Source organism: Psittacula echo, assembly GCF_963264785.1.
Source record: "Psittacula echo genome assembly, chromosome: 4".
NCBI classification, from domain to species: domain Eukaryota; kingdom Metazoa; phylum Chordata; class Aves; order Psittaciformes; family Psittacidae; genus Psittacula; species Psittacula echo.
Window position 1 is genome coordinate 36,715,533 of NC_137738.1, and position 7,190 is coordinate 36,722,722.

A 7,190-nucleotide genomic window follows, 5' to 3' on the forward strand; every position below is an offset into this window, starting at 1 on the left:
AACACAAAATGTTAAGTCCATCTATAAACCTTGTCTTCTCCATGACCTTATGCCACCATCACAGCAAGAACAACAAAATAAAAAGCCTTTATTTGCATGGAGTAAAATTCTTTTCTGAAGGATTCTCAGTCCACAAAATTATTTCCACCTGTTTAGAATATAACTGAATTGATAGACTTTTCCACCTTAGTTGCTCTGATCCAGTGAAACTGACAAAAACATCCCAAAGTAGATTTAGTTACGGAATAGTTCATGTTAATGCAGGTACTGCCTGTGCCCTGCCTAGCATAAGCTGCGCTTCTATGTACATTATCTACTCCTATATCTATATCTTTATGAGGGTTTTTAATGATGTGGGTTGGCTAGCAAAACTTTCTAAAGGAGCTCTAGCTATAGCTTACCTATGGCTTCTCGCTTAAGATGACATAGATAAACCGCTATTCTGATCACTAAAAGTAGGTCTGCTAAAAGTGGATGAAAAAAATCCAGTCTTTGCTTGGTGCGAGGAACAATTAATTGAACAAGCCACACAGCCGAGCTGTTGAATTTTAAATAGTTTCCCAATCCAGCTACATGTTCTATTTGCCAAGCATATTATCATAACAATACCAAATATCCTTGACTGTGAATGAAAGCCTGGATGTTGCTTCAGTAGTAACCCAATTTCCTCCCTTCTTTTTAGCAGTAGATAAGGCCATTGAAAGAAATAACATTTTTCAAACACAAATAGTTACCCTGTGTAAAGGGTGATTAAAGCCAATATGCTTTCTAGAAGGATTTCCAACATGGACAGCTAAATCCGTTTCTAGCTCTCTGGATCAAGTGGGCTTGTTTTGCTCTGTTAATGTGAAGTCCAGGTGCAGCATAGGAATTGCATCTGCACTATACCTTTGAACATCAAGGACTCTTTCACAGGGTACCTAAGCATGCATTTAATTTGCAAATGTAGGGCTAAACCTTAAAAAGGCATTTGCAAGCCTCTAAATCTGCAAGTTTGGCACATGATTAAGGGGCCACACTATACAGCTCATGCTTTCTTCAGCATTGCCTTAGTGCTTTGTCCCTGGGTTTGTTCCCACACATGGAGGCATGATTGCAGGGTAAGAGGAAAGGGATATTTGCTGTAATTGCCCAAAAGGACATCTTCTGCAATGTTCTACCTTTAGGTAGACAGATCTCTCCTTCCTCTCACCCTAGGCAGCCAATTCAGATATTTTCTTACACAATTACCTCCTCCTTGTGTCTATAGCCAAGAAGCAGCAGAGCTAAAGATTGTATTGTTTCAGTCTCCTCCAGAAAAAAGCATTATGTCTTAAGAAGTAAATCTGCACAACCTGATAGTCTGAAATTCCAGAAGCGGGGAAGAGGCTGGACAAGAACCTGGGCAACAGTTGCACAGAGGATCATGGTGCTGAGAAGCTGTTTGCTAGCTCAACAGGGAAGAACGTGGCATGACCTCATGTCAGAAAAGGGAGGAGAATAAAAATAGTTCATTACAGCATGGCTTGGCCAGCATGTCCTAATACAAAGGCCAGTAGCTTCTGCCTGTAGGAATTTAACGCCAAGTTGTTTCCAAGGAAAATAGAACTGCTATTAAGTGGGACTTTATCCAAAAGCACACAAGTGCTTTTAAGAAGTGGAATAGTTTCAATCCTTGTGATTTCCTAAAAACACATCCTTTACAGGAAAGAAACTAATAAGCTTTTTTTTTCTTACTTTCTAGAAAGCACAGTTGCCAACAACATGAACTGAGTTTCAGGTTTGCTGCAGAGCAGGATGTCTGAGATAATTTTAGGCTTAATGTTACAACCGGACAAACAACATATTCTCTTCATTGTACTGAACAAAGTTAGCTCCTACTTGTGTTCCAAGCTGACTGCTGACAGTTCATTTAAATTCAATGTATGCAGTTGCCACATTTGTTTTATACTTATTTTATGCTAGTGAATTTCAGTCATCAACAAGTGACCTGTTACAACACGTGCAGCTGATCACTGCCACATTATCAGGGGGAAAGGAGAGGTTTGGGTGGGAGAAGTTCCCCTTAGATGAGAAGGAACAAGATTTCCCCTCAGTTTAGGACCGAAAAATAAAATTCAACATAATACCTGAGAAATATGGAGGAAACAAGGTGAATGTATGGCTAAGCATCCATGCCTTGGGCATGTAAGATATTGTTCAGCATTGTAGCATGCTGTGTTCTTATGTACAGTTTTGACATTTACTTTAAACCCAATAAAACATTTACCAATAAATGTCATAGCAGATTATTATCTCTTTGCTTGGTGAAATGTCTCTGCAAATGTGTAAGTTCTTCCCAAGGGCTGTAAGAGGTGATTGTGTTAGCGCTGCATGTGCCAGTCCAGCTCCCAGCCCTTCACCATGCAAGAAAAATCACAGTGGATGTAAGCATGGAAAAAATCAGGAAAAGAGGTCCTATTGGTCCTATTATGCATGTGCATGTGCAAAGATAAGAGGCAGCCAAGTGTCTTGAACTTTTGGTTTCTCCACTGATATAAACTGCTTTTGCAGATTCTTCTCTACATAAATGACTGACCTCGGACTCCTACCCATGGGAATAGATGCCAGCTTGGTCTGAGGAGAGCAGGAAGGGATGTAAAAGACATGAAATTGAAAGCCTTCTTCTGGACAGATGATGTTTATAGTAAAAGAACTGAGCTTTGCAGAGGAGAGGGACGACTTAGTGGTGACATGGGTGCAAGACAGCGAAATAAGCTCCTGTTACCTCAGTTCCCTGGTCTGTAGCCAGAACCCTGGCCTGGGGCACCACCAGCCCTGACTGTCACTGCCTGTTTGATCTCCTGCTCACATCGTGGTGGTCTCCAGGTAGTGATTCCCACAGTGGGGAGGTTGGCAAGTCAGCCTGTAAAGGAGCAAGTGCACAAGAAGTATCTGTCTTGTTCAGGTAAGGCAGGTGGGGTGGCTGGCTCAGCTCTCAGCAGAGCATCCTCTCAGCCAGCTGAGCAGACACTTTGGGGACTTCAGGAGCTGCCACATTCTACATTCAACCCAGTAGTACTTAACGTTGTCTCCAGCTCTATCTGAGCATGTTTCTTACAGCAATAGTAGGAGAAATGTGGTGTCATCCTGAGACAGGCTTTTTCCTGAACTACATTTCTGGAAGAGAGACCCTTAGCCCCAGGTTTACCATCTGCCAAGAGGCAGGTCACCTACCGTGCTAGAATACCAGCATGTCTAGCTTTGTTTGCAGTTACAATGCAGGTGCTCGAGGACCTCTTCTAGGTGAAGGATAAACATGAACAGCATGGGAGACAGCAGGGATGTAGCCCTTCTTGTGTTGCCGGTGTTCATGCTTTGCTGGGATAAGTAGCAGCCTGCCTGGTACACCTGGAGCAAAACTGGAGGGGTAAAGTTTGGGGCCGCATGGCACAGGAGTCACCATAAGACTATGGCTTGGTAGAGGGCTGTGAGACACACCAGTCATCTCAAAAATGTCAGCTCAGACACTTGTTCTCAAACAACTATTTGAGCCACTATTGTCATGCACTTACTTCCTTTAGCAATGCTGAAGTTTATCATTAATATTTAAAGAATATGTATTAGTTATATGAATATAAATTAAGAGGCACTGTGTTTTGCTTGAGGTCTTCTGCATGTAGGTCAAACTTAATATTGCATCCAGTTGTCTGAATGCTTTTCAAAAAAAGCCTTTCAGTGTATTTTTCAAGTAAACATAATCCATCATGCAGAGGAAATACTAGGAACTATTAGGCTTGTACTATCCTGGTTTATTTTTTACAACTCTTCTATTCTACTTGATACCCTGCTAAATTCTCACATGCTGTAAAATGTGAAAGAACTATACTACAGCACAAAGCTTCAGATTAAACATCAGAAAAACCTTAAGAGTAAGGATAATTGTGAGCTGCTTTCCTGAGAAGGGTAAGGAGTTGTCATCCTGGGAAGTTTTATCCTGTGGTTGTCCAAGCAGCAGTCAGGAAGGACATGGTAGAGTTGATTTTCTTTGAGTGAAGGAAGATGGACTAAGTGGCTTCCAGGGACCCATTCCAGCCCTTCAATTGTTATAGTAGTGGTCACAAATTCACACTTTCAGTTTATGCAGTACATTTCAAATTAAAGATTCAGTATTTTGTATCCACATGGGGAGGAAAATATGGGACCAAACAATTGCAGGAGGAAATGAGATCTAGGCCTGTGCCTCAAACCTTCCTCAAAGGTAGCAAGCTTAGAGACCTTCACTTTTGGAAGGTGTTAGGCTTAGACAACCAGTTGTTTATGACTAATAACAAGAACTTTATTCCTCTGAGTATGCTCCATCAGAGTACTCTGTCCTTTAGGTTGGTCTCAATCATATGCCAATATGTACAGGTCAGAGAGGCTAAAGTGAATATTGGTCTCTAATTTAGCAAGGTTATTTAGGACAAGATGTTTTTCTGAAGCATTTTGTTATCTGATAATTCATAATCTGGCTATTCCTTGTAAAGAGCTTTCAGCAGTGCTGGGAGCGTGCAGGTAATGCCTGTGGTGCTGGTGCTGAGAGGCTGGGTGGATGAGCATCTGAGGCACTAGAAAAACTGCTGGGTAGGAGCCAGAGCCCCAGTTTGGTGAGTGCCAGGAGGACACAAAGTCTCCATCACCAGCTGCAGGAGAACTGGCAGAGGCCAGGAGATCAGGCCTGGACAGGTCTGATTTGCGTGCATTTCTCGTCATAGCCGGGGGGCACTGCAGCTAAGAACAACTGAGCTGTCAAGGTGAGGCAACTCCAGAAATTGCTATTATATTGTGAAAATCAGGTGCAAACCAACTGTGCTCAGTGTACCCGCGGGGCATGGGGAGCTGCCACTTGAGTGAAATGATGTTGCTTTTAGGCTCATACTGGAGATGTTTTGAGAAAGGAGATTTCTGAGTGTTCCCAGAGTGGTTTGGGAAAGAAGAGATTTTTCTTCTTTCTCTGAAGAGAGCTATTCTGCTCAGTCAGTTCCTGGGGCAAGGACTGAGTGTGTTGTACTCTTCCCAAAGGAATCAAAAGTGCTCTAAAAGATGACCTACAGCACTGAACTGCAGCCTGCCAAGAAAGCAGGGCATGTAGATATAGCCAAAGTGATTAATGGGGACAGCGGCTGTGGGAACATGAGTACATAAAGCTCTAGGTTCCTGGAAATGCAGCATTTCCTCTTTTCATGTCTATGAGCTATGGGAGGAGATCAGTGGAGAAGGAAGGCAGAAAGTGCAAAAGCCATCCTGCAGAGAAAAGTGGAGGATTACTGCCAGTGGCTTGTGGTGAGTTGCAGTACAGCTGTTTAGGTGTCACAAATCTAATGCACAGAGTTAAAGAAAAAGACAACAAAAAAGGATTTTCTATTTCAGCCCTCATGGTGTAGGAACACACACAGACCCAAAATGTTCATCAGATATCTATCAAACTTGTTCCTAAAACTTCCATATGGGAAGATCCCACTACCTCCCCAGGCAAAATTCCAGGGCTTCACTCTCCTTTGCATGAAAGAGATTTTAATGAGAGTTAAAGGACACTGCTCTCATTCCCCTTGGAAACCAACCTGGGGATGGGAATTCTGTGACTAAAAATGGAAAAGTACGAAAAAATAAACAAATTGGCCAATCAATACAAAAGCAGTGCCCACCACTTACTATCCTTCTTATTAGTTCTGGTTGTTCATCTCTCACTTGCTACTCCTATCAATGTGTCTCTACCAGGAAAGGAAAATTAGGGAAATTTTCCCTAGTACTTTAGAAGCTGGCTCTTCAGAACAAGTTTGCATCTGATGGGGAAACAGTAACACCAGTGCAGAGTACAGGGGGATTAAAATTGTACAAAGCCTGTATAAAAGCCCTCTGAAGTAGGCAGAAATATTTATATTCCACTGACAGAAATTACTGAATCAGTGCTTGGAAGTACCTCCTTGATTAACTGACAAGTCTCCTGTTCATCACTTCAGGAAAACACACACTCCAAGCCAGAGGAGCAGAGCTGCATGATGTTCCCTAGCTAAGGTGTAGAATGAGCAATAACGTACACATCTCTTCCTCCAAGGTGAAAGCCTAATGCAGGTATTTTATAATCTGACACTTGACATTCAAATTCTTTTTTGTTTTGATTACTGTGCAGTTCCATGTTTTTCCAAACTAAGAACACTAATTTGAGCTCAAAACTCATTCGTTCATTTTATCCATATTTATTTTCCTTTTCAAGGGAGTTGTTTTTTCTTCTCCTTTTTCTAATTTAGATGAAATCTGCACTATGCTTTCACAAAATATGTGTGTGTGGGGGGTGTTTTTCCAAATAGGGGCCCCTATTTTTCACTAAATCATAACCTTGATTATGTTTTTCAGTTTCTTACAGTGATAATGTTACATTTGGCTTTTATCCCTTGTTCTTTCCCAGCATTTCACACTTGCATGCTGCCTTTCTCACATGAAATACAGCTTTGAGAAAATAAAAACTTCTGAACCTATTGATACAGCATAAATTCAAGTGAACCAACTTTAAGCCTCTTGTATTCCGGTAGGAAGGAAAAAGGGGAACTGAGAAAGAAAAGAAACGCATATTTGAGTAAGACAAATTTTCGTATAATCTAGTGCAGTGATATGAGCAATGAAAAAATAAATCCCTCGGGATTTTTTCAAGTTTATGGACAAATATCTCTGGCCAATTTATCTTGAGTGTTTACTGCCGCTTTATGCTAGGGATTTAGTCACCCTTTGTCAAAAAGGTATCATCTGCTGCACCCTTCTGGACGTTACCAGCACAGCACATTCGCCAGAAAATCCCAAACAAAACCAGGTAGGATTACAGAAGAGTTTTCATGAGCAAGGATGTGGCTTTCATTGTTTCTAATAGAAAATGGGCATAAAAATCTCTCTGCTATAAAAATCTCCATGCTATTTACTAGCAGATCTAGAGTGACTTTAGACTTCTGCATCTATAGTCTCTAACATTTGTTAACTGAGAACAGAGCAAGTAACGCTGTCAGTGGCAGAACAAGCAAGGCTTGTCTCTACGTATTTCGTATCCCTGCTCATCATGCCCTCTTGCATCTCTTGGTGGCCCCGCCTCTCTCCTATATCAAACTGTGAAATCTTCAGGTCCTCCATGCCCTCCTCACTCCCAAATATTCCTCTAATCCTGCTTCTTCCCATCCATGTCCCCATAATCTCCCTGTGAGGTA